This window comes from Helianthus annuus, chromosome 5 (assembly GCF_002127325.2).
Source record: "Helianthus annuus cultivar XRQ/B chromosome 5, HanXRQr2.0-SUNRISE, whole genome shotgun sequence".
NCBI lineage: Eukaryota > Viridiplantae > Streptophyta > Magnoliopsida > Asterales > Asteraceae > Helianthus > Helianthus annuus.
This window is the reverse complement of record NC_035437.2, coordinates 8,152,217-8,166,219: the sequence shown is the minus strand read 5'-3', so window position 1 is coordinate 8,166,219 and position 14,003 is coordinate 8,152,217. Positions and strand designations below refer to the sequence as shown.

At 37.8% G+C, this 14,003-nt stretch overlaps 2 long non-coding RNA genes across 2 annotated transcripts; both read left to right on the top strand.

Annotated features, from left to right (window-relative positions):
* The first annotated feature begins 6,771 nt into the window (after window positions 1-6,771).
* Window positions 6,772-8,418, top strand: LOC110938522. The gene is made up of 3 exons (XR_002591454.2): window positions 6,772-7,123; window positions 7,695-7,769; window positions 8,253-8,418. It is a non-coding gene; the product is annotated as an uncharacterized LOC110938522 (long non-coding RNA).
* A 2,084-nt stretch (window positions 8,419-10,502) lies between these two features.
* LOC110938521 lies at window positions 10,503-12,147 on the top strand. The gene is made up of 3 exons (XR_002591453.2): window positions 10,503-10,854; window positions 11,424-11,498; window positions 11,982-12,147. It is a non-coding gene; the product is annotated as an uncharacterized LOC110938521 (long non-coding RNA).
* Window positions 12,148-14,003: the final 1,856 nt, after the last annotated feature.

The window sequence follows — 14,003 nt, the reverse complement described above, 5'->3', positions numbered from 1 at the left end:
AAGGTTTGAATTATATTCTCGCCTCTTATTATCGACTCCGCCGCAACGCGCGGGTTTCCCACTAGTTTTAATAGAGTATTTCACCTAATGTGACATGATAATTTCTCATTCTCTCTAAAAAATATATAATATCATATTAATTTAATTTATACTTTACTTTTATTGCAAAATATTAAAGTTAAATGCTTGGTTGGTTCCTGTGGTTTTCAAAAATTGCAGACTTGGTCCTAGTGGTTTACTAATTACACGCTTGGTCCTAAAAGTTGTCAAAAATGCACTCGGTTGGTCCCCAGCCCTAACATCAGTTAAATATCTCAGTTAAGTCCATTTTAAATGACCAAAATACCCTTGCTCATTAACAAAAGGATTTCAACACCTTTCTGACTTTATAATCATCTTCATCACCATCATCATCTTCATCTTCGTACTGCTATGTTTAACCTACCACCATCTCACCCACCTCCGCCACCATCTCACCCACCTCCGCCACCATTTCGTCACCGCGTTAATCAACAACAAAAACATCAAAATCAGCGTCCATCATCTTCCTCATCGCGTTAATCATCATCATCATCGTCATTTAGTCAGCGGCGGGTCGCCGGAAAGACGACCAGCGTCGATCGGACCCAGGAGAGATCGAGAGAGAGGAGATGGGTGTGTGCTTTGTCGGATTCACAGCGTCGATCGGACCATCCGCCCTGTTTGGGTGTCAATCGGTCCCTTAATTCCCTAAAAAAATGCAGCTAACCTTCTTCAAGGTACCATCTTACCCACCACCACCATCCCAGCTCTGAAATGTCAAATTTCACCAGATTTGAGCTCATTTTTGTAACATTTTTCATAAATACAGAAAATATACATTGCAAATACACAAAATCGAGCTGAAATTAGCAATTAAGATCTAACAAAAAGCAACAATCTGCAACTTCGATCTAAATCCAGCTCAGAAACGTCAAATTTCACCGATTATGCGTTCGTTTTGCAACATTTCTCATAAAAATCGAAAACATACGTTGCGAAATCACAAAATCGAGCTGAAAGTAGCTCAGAAACGTCACATTTCACTATATACGCGTTCAGAGAAAGTTAACTGAAGTTAGGGCTGGGGACCAACCGAGTGCACTTTTGACAAGTTTTGGGACCACGAGTGTAATTAGTAAACCATTAGGACCAAGTGTGAAATTTTTGAAAACCACAGGGACCAACCAAGCATTTAACTCCAAAATATTATGTTATTCGCAACTATTTACATCAATAAGCTTTACATAATTTCATGGATAAATGAACATCTTCTCATGGATCAATCATAGTCTCGGTTCATCTTTTTTCTTATTTCAAGATGTTTAAAATTTATGTTTATATATCAAAATAAATATATAATCTTTATGTATCATAATAATTTAAATTTAAATAAATACATATATAATGATTATGACATTAATAATCTTTTAAAACTCAAGATATAGAAAAACATTTCACTTAAATAAGTATATAATCTTATTTATCATCATAATTAAAGCAAATATATTTTTTTTTGAAAGGTAACACTTAGAAATTTTCTAGATAGTTTTTTTTTTCTTTGGATCCTCTTAGTTGTATAATCTAATTTTAATAGAGTATTTCACCTAATGTGACATGACAATTTCTCATTCTCTCTAAAAAATATATAATATCATATTAATTTAATTTATACTTTACTTTTATTACAAAATATTATGTTTTTCGTAACTATTTACATCAATAAGCTTTACATAATTTCATGGATAAATGAACATCTTCTCATGGATCAATCATAGTCTCGGTTCATCTTTTTTCTTAGTTCAAGATGTTTAAAATTTATGTTTATATATCAAAATAAATATATAATCTTTATGTATCATAATAATTTAAATTTAAATAAGTACATATATAACGATTATGACATTAATATTAATAATCTTTTAAAACTCAAGATATAGAAAAAAAATCACTTAAATAAATATATAATCTTATTTATCATCGTAATTAAAACAAATATATTTTTTTTGAAAGGTCACAATTATTCACAACTGTAAAATGGTATAGATCTAAACAATAACAACACAAAACACCAGAAATAGTGACAAAACAGGTGACAAAACTTTTATTGCTTAACCAACTGATGTGTACAAAATGCAACATATAAATTACATCAATTGTGGCATAAAACTAACCCTTTTTAGTACTAATGTTGGAAAAAGTGTGTTTTTGTCTTCCTTTTGTATTTTCAGGATTAAATGATCTCAAATGAACAAAAGAAGTAAAAAGGCAGCTAAATCTAACATAAATACAAGAAAAGGAACAAACGTGGCATGCCCGACCCCCCCGACAGCGTCTCCCCAAGCAAAAACAAGAGAACAGAAGGTTGAACACGCCCCATGCCCAATGAGCACGGGGGCGTGCCCAAGTGTCAGCAGAAAAGACAAAGTTGTAGAAACTTCTATCACCCACCACGGGGGCGTGCCCAGCGGACACGGGGCCGTGGTTAACTCTAAGATTCGCAGAATCTGAGAAAATCTTGATAGTACAGATACACTTCTGCACACAGGGTCGTGCCCAGCGGACACGGGGGCGTGGTCAACTAATGCAGACAAACTGCAATTAATGAAGAAAGAGAATAGGGATGGACACGGGGCTGTGCCCAATGGACACGGGGCCGTGCCCGAGCTTCTGTTCAGGCTATAAATAGGGGTGCTTGGCTCACTTGCAAATCATCCCTTGGCACACCACCTCTCTCACACTTCACCCATGTAACACCCCCAAAATCCCACTAGCGGAAATCCCGCGAGGCGTGTTACGCATCAGAGTTCGAGCCACCAATCACATTGAACCAATAGTAAATACTTAAATAAAATATAATATCAAATCCCAAAGTATTGTGTAGCGGAAGCATTTAATAAATCGTTTAGCAAGTGTTTCATAATACTTAAAACCAAAGTTTCTAATGTAAATAAATCCAAGAGCCTCGATTCATGACCACTCCAGCACTCCCAGATAGCAAGTCCATGTTCCAAGTGTTAATGACCTACAAGCATGCAAACAAGTGTGTCAGACTACGCTGGTGAGTTCAAGGTGTTATTACGCGTTGTGTTACCAGATATATGTTAATACGATTCGAAGATATGTTACGATGTTGCTCAAGTTAGATTACCCTAGGGACTACGCCCTTACGTAACCGAGGAGTGTGCCTCTAAGCAACCCACTATGTTGTTCGGTTAGTTACCCTAGGGGAACCGCCCTTACGTAACCGAGGAGTGTGCCTCTAAACAACCATAGTGAAACCCGGATAATTAGTACCTAATAGCGCTATCAACTAATTACCCCCATTGCCCTCCAGGCAATAACCAAAACCGATTAAGTTGTTTACCCAATGTTTCCCTTCCAATGTTTACCAGTTGTCCCAAACCACCGGGACGCATGCTTGAGAAAATGCAATGAACTCACCTGGGATTGCTCGGTATGATTCACACAGTTCAATTAAGTTACAAAGTGATCAACCCCGTCCTACCAAAGTTATTATGCTAGTCAGATTCGTATACAAGTTGTACAAGTATTCGACATCATAATCCACGTATAGGCATCGACGTAAACAGTCACGTAAACAAGCAAAGTCCAAGTGTTCAGCCCAATCAGTTGGGCTCGTATTGTGCAGGCCCAATATCAGCATGTACGGTTATGTGGTCTCGAGTCGCAACAAAGAAAGGTCTCGAGTCGCAACCAGCGATCTCGAGTCGCAACGAGGGGTTTCGAGTCGCAACAGAGATTACGAGTCGCAACAGTGGTTTCGGTTTGTCATGGTCTGGTTACGAGTCGCAACCAGATTCGCAACCTCGGTTGCGACTTGTGCTGCTTGTGCTAGTGTTGAGGTTTCGAGTCGCAAGGGCTGGTCTCGTCTCGCAATCGGTGTCGCAACGGTGCATGTAACAACTTTCCATGATTACACAGCAACAATCATTCCGTAAATCCAGCTAACAACTTATCAGTTTCACAAATCGGATCAAACACCTTGTTTAACAATTTTACATATTCAAATCATCATCAACAAGAACAGTAATTTCAATATCAACATACTATGCAATTCGGATCATTTGATTAACAATTATACGGCTCTAAATCAATGACATGTAACCCGAAACATGGCAACCTATGTTTAACATAAACACGTCCGATTTAACAAGAATATTATCATTAACATCAACATCATCAAATACCCTTCGAATCAATTATATGGCAGTCGATTATCAATTCACAAGAACATCACACAATGCATACAAGTGGGCCGATTATTAGCACATAATCCATTTAACAACATACACAGTCAATCATGAAACAATCGTTAAGCACACTAACCGGTTGATGATGGTAAGAGGGTGATCCGAACAAGAATGCTCCTTGGTGCCGTCGGGTTTCAAGCAACGAGAGAGAGAGAGAGAGAGGTCTAGGGTTTCTTGTGTGAGAATGATCTTGCCAAAGTGTGCAAAGGTTACTAACACCCTAGTTGTTAAACACTCAAAGAGGGATGGGCCGAACCCCCACTTGGGTTGCCCCTTGGTTCCGATTACAAAGTTTACGGCCCAAATGGCCTTGTGTGATTGATCCATGTCGTGTGGGTTTAGTTCAAGCAACATACGTATAAGCATATAATTCGTAACATACAATATCCACACATATCACGTAACATGCATTCATTCAATTAAAGTAGCTCACGTAAGCACGTAGCGTTACAGAAAGTAGGTTCAAATTACGAGTTGTCACAGTATCCCCAACTAAAAAGAAATTTCGTCCCGAAATTTGGTACGCACTCACTGAGAAAGCTAGATAAGTTAAAGCTAGGTAAGTTATGTCATTTGCTGGTTTTCCTGGGGTGTCACATCCTCCCCAACTTGAATGGGAATTTCGTCCCGAAATTCACTAGTTGCGTCAACGCCAGGTTTACTAGGTTTTGACTGGTCTTCGGGGAACAAATGTGGATACTTAAGTTTCATCTGGTCCTCGCGTTCCCACGTGAACTCTGGACCACGTCTTGAGTTCCAACGAACTCTCACAATCGGTATACGGCTGTGTTTACGAACTTTAACTTCCCGATCCATAATCTCAATTGGTTCTTCGACAAACTGCAATTTGTCATCTATCTTTAGCTCTTGGAATGGTACTACTAGTGTTTCGTCAACCAAACACTTCTTTAGCTGCGATACGTGAAATACATCATGGACATTACCCAACTCAGCCGGTAATTCCAATCTGTAGGCCACCTTTCCAATCCGTTCCACAATTTTGAAGGGTCCTACATAACGAGGGTTTAATTTGCCGCGTTTTCCAAAACGCACCACACCCTTCCAGGGTGAAACCTTTAACATAACACGGTCATTAACTTCAAATTCCAGTGGTTTACTACGCTTGCCAGCGTAGCTTTTCTGACGATCACGGGTTGCGGCCATACGATTTTTGATCTGCACGATGCTTTCTGATGCTTCAAGGACAAACTCAGGTCCTGTGATCTGGCTGTCACCCACCTCATGCCAACAGAGAGGTGAGCGACATTTCCGTCCGTACAGTGCTTCGAACGGAGCTGCCTTAATGCTTGAATGGTAGCTGTTGTTGTAGGAGAATTCTATCAACGGTAGGTGCTTCTCCCACCCTTTTCCAAAGTCGAGTACGCATGCCCGAAGCATATCTTCGAGTGTTTGGATGGTGCGCTCACTTTGACCATCCGTCTGCGGGTGATAAGCGGTACTCATGTCGAGTTGGGAACCGAACGATTTATGCATAGACTGCCATAACTCTGAAGTGAAACGCGGATCACGGTCTGAAATGATAGAAGTTGGCACTCCATGCCTAGAAACCACTTCCTTAAGGTAGATTGCTGCCAATTGAGAAAACTTGTCCGTTTCCTTGATTGCTAAGAAGTGTGCTGATTTCGTGAGGCGATCAACAATCACCCAAATAGTGTCGTTCCCAGCCTGAGTTCTGGGTAACGCCTCGCGTTTTTGAACTTTCTATTTATAGCTTGATGACTTGTACTTTCCAATTCAGTAGTTTGTACTCTCGTTTATTCCCAATTTCATTTCGAGACTTGAATCATAACGAAAAATGCATTATTTTAATCACATGTTTGCTTGATTTCTATGTCGTGAAATTACACGTTGAAACTATGTTAAGCACGTAAAAACAGTGAAATTCCATCTAAATCTCAGCTCTTAAATTCATCGCTGCCAAGAGATTACCCTAAACCGTACGAAAATTGGGAATTCGTACGTTAATTCGGTTGAAATACCAAAATTTGGGTTAAAATGATTTTATACTATTTTATTAGTATTTTAAATAAATAAATTAATAATTAAAATTAAATAATTAAATAAAATATTTTTTTTAGATTTAAGTTAGTTTAAGCTAACTAAGTTAGTTAAACCTTTATAACATTGAATTTAACCAAGTTAAGTCTAACTTTGTTAGCTTTATAAAGGAACCAACTAACTGAGTTAAGAAACTCAGTTAGCTCAGTTAGGAATCAAAAAAAATAAAAAGAAGGGAGACAGCAGGTATCGAACCTGCGTCTACCCGGATAAGGCCGCGCACAACAACCACTCCAACAGCTGTGACTTTTGTTAATCAAAGCTTCTCCGTTTCCATATATATCCAGTTTCCACGCTGAATTTTTGTTTAAAACAGAAGCTTGCCGCCAAACATCACGCGTATTCCTTTCTTCTCAGTCAACCTTCCTTTCCATTCGTGATTTATTTCCGATTTCTCCCATCTTTTTCCTTATTATCATTCTTGATTGCCAATCAAACAATCAACATCATTGCCATTAACCGGATTGATTCGGTTTCCGTATTTCGGAACCGTTTCCATTTTAATCCGACATCGATTCCCCCTATATAAACCGAGACCTCGTTTCCTCACAAACTCACACCAACACGGTTCGAACACCACATACCCTTCACTCTCTGTTAACGACCCGCCGAAAGCCAAGCCCCTCACCGGAGACGTCACCGGAACCTTTGGACCTCGCCGGGATAACCTGAAGCCGCCGGAGTGACCGAAGCATTCGCCGGAGAAGACCTTCAGTTGCCGGAGAAGGCGACCTCGCCGGAGAAGACGACCGGTCGGTAACTCCCCCTCCGACCTTCTTTCTTTCTTTCCTTTTTTTTTTGTTAGTTACTGTATTGGTTATTATTACTATTATTATTAATATTATTATTCTATTATAAAACAGATTATTATTATAACAGATTATTAATATAAATATTATTATAAAAACAGAATTATTTATAATATTATGCAAAACAGTTTTATTCATATAGTTATAATTAATAAAACAGATTTATTTCTTTTATATTTTAAATCTGATATAAATTATTAAAACAGAATCTATATTAATTATTTTAAATCAGAATTTGTATTATTTATTTCAGAATTTATATTTTTTTATTTTTAATCAGAAATTGTTGTTATTTATTTAAATCAGAAATATTATTATAATAATATATAAAAATCAATAATTATTGTGATTTACTTATTTATAAATAAAATGTCATTTATTTTTATAAAATACAAGATATATAAAATAAGGCATGTTATTATTATCCCATTTTAGAAATGTTAATATAATTTTTGCCTTGTTAATTAAACAATCCCTAAATTTCCAATATTAATCAAATCCTCAAAATTAATAGGGTAATTCTCTTGTGCAACGACACTTGGAACAATCCTCATAATCTCTTTCCAAGAAATACGCAACGCACTCCAAGGTGAGTATACATGACCCATTTTCGTTTTACACTTTTGGGTGCAATATGTATTACATATCAAACATCACAACACATTAAACATTTTATGCACACTCTATCCTTACTCTATGTGATACATTTTAATCATGTTAGACATGTTATGCTACTGTAAACACCTAATGACTATGTGTTCATTAACTTCGTACAAGCCTCCCCTAACAATGGTAGCGCTATAGGTTGAGAAACGCCCCTCCTGTTCTATGAGCAGGTATTGTTAGGTTTAAACTATGTCAAACATACTCAAACTCGTTTGGGTACACTTTAATTGCGTTAAACTTTGGTTTGGGCACATAGAGTAACATCGTTTCGAGTATATACTGTTTACATGATATTGTATTTCACATTTGGATATGAGTAAACATTTTAAACACGTACTATGCTATGTATGAAAACTTGTATACTCGCCAACATGCTTTTGTTGATTTATTTTAATACATATTGCAGGTTGAATGATCAAGAAAACAAGAATCGAGCTAGGCTGGACATTAGAAACCCACTTAGCATTTTGATTATTGTTAAATGTTATGTTTATTTATTTGGAACTATGTATCCCATTTTGAGGTTTAATGAAATCAATTAATTCATATTGTCACAATAGTGTTATGTTGTTTTGAGCAATTTGTTCGTCTCATCCCGATGTTTCCGCCATCGGTTGGGGTGTGACAGATTGGTATCAGAGCCATAACTATAGGGAATTGGGTAAGATTGCCTTAGTTTTCCCTAGTCTATAGTAGGAGTACTCTGATACCAGATTGGTATCAGAGCCATAACTATAGGGAATTAGGTAGGATTGCCTTACTTTTGCCTAGTCTATAGTAGGAGTACTCTGATACCAGATTGGTATCAGAGCCATAGGGAATTAGGAATGCCTTGCCTAGTCTATAGTTTAGGAGCTTTTTCACTATGTGTTGCTTAAAACAACTTCCTTTCTATCTTCCTTGCTTCTCTCTACTTTCTTTTGGACTTCTAAATTATACATGCCTTTCCTAAGGCTAACACAATACACACTTGGGAGCTTTGAAGACACTCTTACAACACAATTGAAATGACTTATCAAGATAGGGGTGATTCCCACACTTGGAGATGATTTTCACTCAGCTATACTTTGATTTTTGCACGAAATCTACCCTCAAGTTAGGAGTGATATCCAAACCTTGATGGGAGTTTTCCACTTCATACTCTAGTGGACCCTTATCTTTTGATAAGTACCAACCACGTTAGGGTACGACGTTATCAAGTTAGAGGTGATACTCGCATCTTGTTTAACTAATCCCACTCCTCGATTTTCGCTCTCGCCAAAGTCTCGATTTCCCACTCGATTAAGGACGTGTAGTAACTGGAAGGGTTAGGTACCGGTAGTCGGGACGTCCTGTCTAGGTTTGGCATTCGTATAAATCCATTAAGGACCCGTTGCCTACCTGGGGACCATCGATGAGAGTACTAATACCTATTAGGCCAAAACACGTTTCCTTAATTCGAGAAGGTCTTCGATTCACTTTGGAAGTGTCATATGTTACGTTCCGTGACAATCCATAATTTACGTTAAATCTCTTTTTATGCATCCTCAATTACTATGTGTTTTACGTTTGAGCGTTTTTGTTCATTCCTAGCTAGGAGACACATTTCGCACTATTGTCGTAACCTAAAACAATTAATGATACTCCCTCGTGAACAAATTAAATTTATTATGATTTCATTATACATGTTATACTATGTGAAAATCTATGACATTTCATTCATTTTATGTGAACAACAATGTGAAAGACAATGTGCTATGTGATGCATTCATGAAACCAATTTTCCTAAATAAAAACCTTATGATCAAAGTCTCATTTTATAAACCTTTAGATATAATCTTTTCAAAAGTTTCATCTTGATTTCGAGGACGAAATCTCCTAAAGTAGGGGAGACTGTAACGCCTCGCGTTTTTGAACTTTCTATTTATAGCTTGATGACTTGTACTTTCCAATTCAGTAGTTTGTACTCTCGTTTATTCCCAATTTCATTTCGAGACTTGAATCATAACGAAAAATGCATTATTTTAATCACATGTTTGCTTGATTTCTATGTCGTGAAATTACACGTTGAAACTATGTTAAGCACGTAAAAACAGTGAAATTCCATCTAAATCTCAGCTCTTAAATTCATCGCTGCCAAGAGATTACCCTAAACCGTACGAAAATTGGGAATTCGTACGTTAATTCGGTTGAAATACCAAAATTTGGGTTAAAATGATTTTATACTATTTTATTAGTATTTTAAATAAATAAATTAATAATTAAAATTAAATAATTAAATAAAATATTTTTTTTAGATTTAAGTTAGTTTAAGCTAACTAAGTTAGTTAAACCTTTATAACATTGAATTTAACCAAGTTAAGTCTAACTTTGTTAGCTTTATAAAGGAACCAACTAACTGAGTTAAGAAACTCAGTTAGCTCAGTTAGGAATCAAAAAAAATAAAAAGAAGGGAGACAGCAGGTATCGAACCTGCGTCTACCCGGATCAGGCCGCGCACAACAACCACTCCAACAGCTGTGACTTTTGTTAATCAAAGCTTCTCCGTTTCCATATATATCCAGTTTCCACGCTGAATTTTTGTTTAAAACAGAAGCTTGCCGCCAAACATCACGCGTATTCCTTTCTTCTCAGTCAACCTTCCTTTCCATTCGTGATTTATTTCCGATTTCTCCCATCTTTTTCCTTATTATCATTCTTGATTGCCAATCAAACAATCAACATCATTGCCATTAACCGGATTGATTCGGTTTCCGTATTTCGGAACCGTTTCCATTTTAATCCGACATCGATTCCCCCTATATAAACCGAGACCTCGTTTCCTCACAAACTCACACCAACACGGTTCGAACACCACATACCCTTCACTCTCTGTTAACGACCCGCCGAAAGCCAAGCCCCTCACCGGAGACGTCACCGGAACCTTTGGACCTCGCCGGGATAACCTGAAGCCGCCGGAGTGACCGAAGCATTCGCCGGAGAAGACCTTCAGTTGCCGGAGAAGGCGACCTCGCCGGAGAAGACGACCGGTCGGTAACTCCCCCTCCGACCTTCTTTCTTTCTTTCCTTTTTTTTTGTTAGTTACTGTATTGGTTATTATTACTATTATTATTAATATTATTATTCTATTATAAAACAGATTATTATTATAACAGATTATTAATATAAATATTATTATAAAAACAGAATTATTTATAATATTATGCAAAACAGTTTTATTCATATAGTTATAATTAATAAAACAGATTTATTTCTTTTATATTTTAAATCTGATATAAATTATTAAAACAGAATCTATATTAATTATTTTAAATCAGAATTTGTATTATTTATTTCAGAATTTATATTTTTTATTTTTAATCAGAAATTGTTGTTATTTATTTAAATCAGAAATATTATTATAATAATATATAAAAATCAATAATTATTGTGATTTACTTATTTATAAATAAAATGTCATTTATTTTTATAAAATACAAGATATATAAAATAAGGCATGTTATTATTATCCCATTTTAGAAATGTTAATATAATTTTTGCCTTGTTAATTAAACAATCCCTAAATTTCCAATATTAATCAAATCCTCAAAATTAATAGGGTAATTCTCTTGTGCAACGACACTTGGAACAATCCTCATAATCTCTTTCCAAGAAATACGCAACGCACTCCAAGGTGAGTATACATGACTCATTTTCGTTTTACACTTTTGGGTGCAATATGTATTACATATCAAACATCACAACACATTAAACATTTTATGCACACTCTATCCTTACTCTATGTGATACATTTTAATCATGTTAGACATGTTATGCTACTGTAAACACCTAATGACTATGTGTTCATTAACTTCGTACAAGCCTCCCCTAACAATGGTAGCGCTATAGGTTGAGAAACGCCCCTCCTGTTCTATGAGCAGGTATTGTTAGGTTTAAACTATGTCAAACATACTCAAACTCGTTTGGGTACACTTTAATTGCGTTAAACTTTGGTTTGGGCACATAGAGTAACATCGTTTCGAGTATATACTGTTTACATGATATTGTATTTCACATTTGGATATGAGTAAACATTTTAAACACGTACTATGCTATGTATGAAAACTTGTATACTCGCCAACATGCTTTTGTTGATTTATTTTAATACATATTGCAGGTTGAATGATCAAGAAAACAAGAATCGAGCTAGGCTGGACATTAGAAACCCACTTAGCATTTTGATTATTGTTAAATGTTATGTTTATTTATTTGGAACTATGTATCCCATTTTGAGGTTTAATGAAATCAATTAATTCATATTGTCACAATAGTGTTATGTTGTTTTGAGCAATTTGTTCGTCTCATCCCGATGTTTCCGCCATCGGTTGGGGTGTGACAGTTCTGGGTAATCCTGTTACGAAATCCATAGCGATCTGTTCCCACTTCCATGTGGGTATCTCCGGTTGCTGCAGTAGACCCGAGGGCTTTTGATGTTCTGCTTTGACTTTAGCACAGGTTAGACATTTGCTTACGTAGGTTGCTATATGAGCCTTCATGCTGGGCCACCAGTAGGTAGTTTTCAGGTCGTGGTACATCTTATCTGATCCGGGATGTACAGAGTAGCGTGATTTGTGTGCCTCTTCCATTACAAGTTCCCGTAAGTTGCCAAAGAGTGGAACCCAAATGTGTCCAATTACGTAGTAGGCGCCGTCTCCCTTTTGTTCTAGTCGTTGTCTCGAGCCACGTAAAGCTTCAGCTCGAACATTCTCTGGTTTCAATGCTTCTAACTGAGCATCCCGTATCTGGGAAGGGAGATTGGACTGAATCGTGAGTTGCAATGCTCGCACGCGCCTAGGTGCATTATCCTTTCTGCTGAGGGCGTCAGCTACAACGTTCACCTTGCCCGGATGGTACTTGATGGCACATTCATAATCGTTCAATAATTCCACCCATCGTCGTTGTCGCATATTCAACTCTTTCTGGTCGAAGATGTGCTGGAGACTTCTATGGTCGGTGTAGATGGTGCATTTGGTACCGTACAGATAGTGCCTCCAAATCTTCAACGCAAACACCACCGCTCCTAACTCCAAGTCGTGCGTCGTGTAGTTCTTCTCGTGCACCTTCAGCTGACGAGAAGCATAAGCTATTACCTTCTCGCGTTGCATCAACACACAACCGAGACCCTGAATCGAAGCATCACAATAAACCACAAAGTCTTCAGTACCCACTGGTAACGACAAGATTGGTGCACTGCAAAGTTTCTGTTTTAACAACTGAAAAGCCTCTTCCTGCTTCGTTCCCCAAGAGTACGCCGTGTTCTTCTGTGTCAGTGAGGTGAGAGGTTGCGAGATTTTCGAGAAGTCCTTAATAAACCTTCGATAGTATCCAGCAAGACCAAGAAATTGACGCACCTCACACGGAGTCTTTGGTGCCGCCCAATTCTTGACTGCATCCACCTTCGCAGGATCCACATGTATCCCTTTCTCGTTAACAACATGCCCAAGGAAATGCACTTCTCGAATCCAAAAGTCGCACTTAGAGAATTTCGCATACAATTGTTCCCTTCTCAAAAGTTCCAAGATGAGACGTAGGTGACGCTCGTGATCTTCCTTGTTCTTGGAATAAACTAAGATATCATCAATAAACACTATAACGAACTTGTCAAGATATGGCTTGCATACGCGGTTCATGAGATCCATAAAAACCGCTGGTGCATTGGTCAATCCAAACGGCATGACCAAAAACTCATAGTGCCCGTAGCGCGTTCGAGAGGCGGTCTTGGGAACATCCTCTTCCCTAACCCTTACCTGGTGATAACCCGACCTTAAGTCGATCTTTGAATAGAAACTCGACCCTTGCAACTGGTCGAACAAGTCGTCGATGCGTGGTAACGGATAGCGGTTCTTAATGGTCACCTTGTTGAGCTCTCGATAGTCGATACACATACGGAATGACCCGTCCTTCTTCTTTACGAACAAAACCGGGGCTCCCCAAGGCGAAGAACTGGGTCGAATAAAGCCCCTGTCCAACAACTCCTGCAGTTGATTAGACAGTTCCTGTAACTCTCCTGGTGCTAACCGGTAAGGAGCTCGAGCAATTGGAGCCGCTCCCGGTGCAAGATCAATCTGAAATTCTACTTGACGGTGAGGAGGTAACCCTGGTAGCTCCTCTGGGAATACATCCGCGAATTCTCGCACCA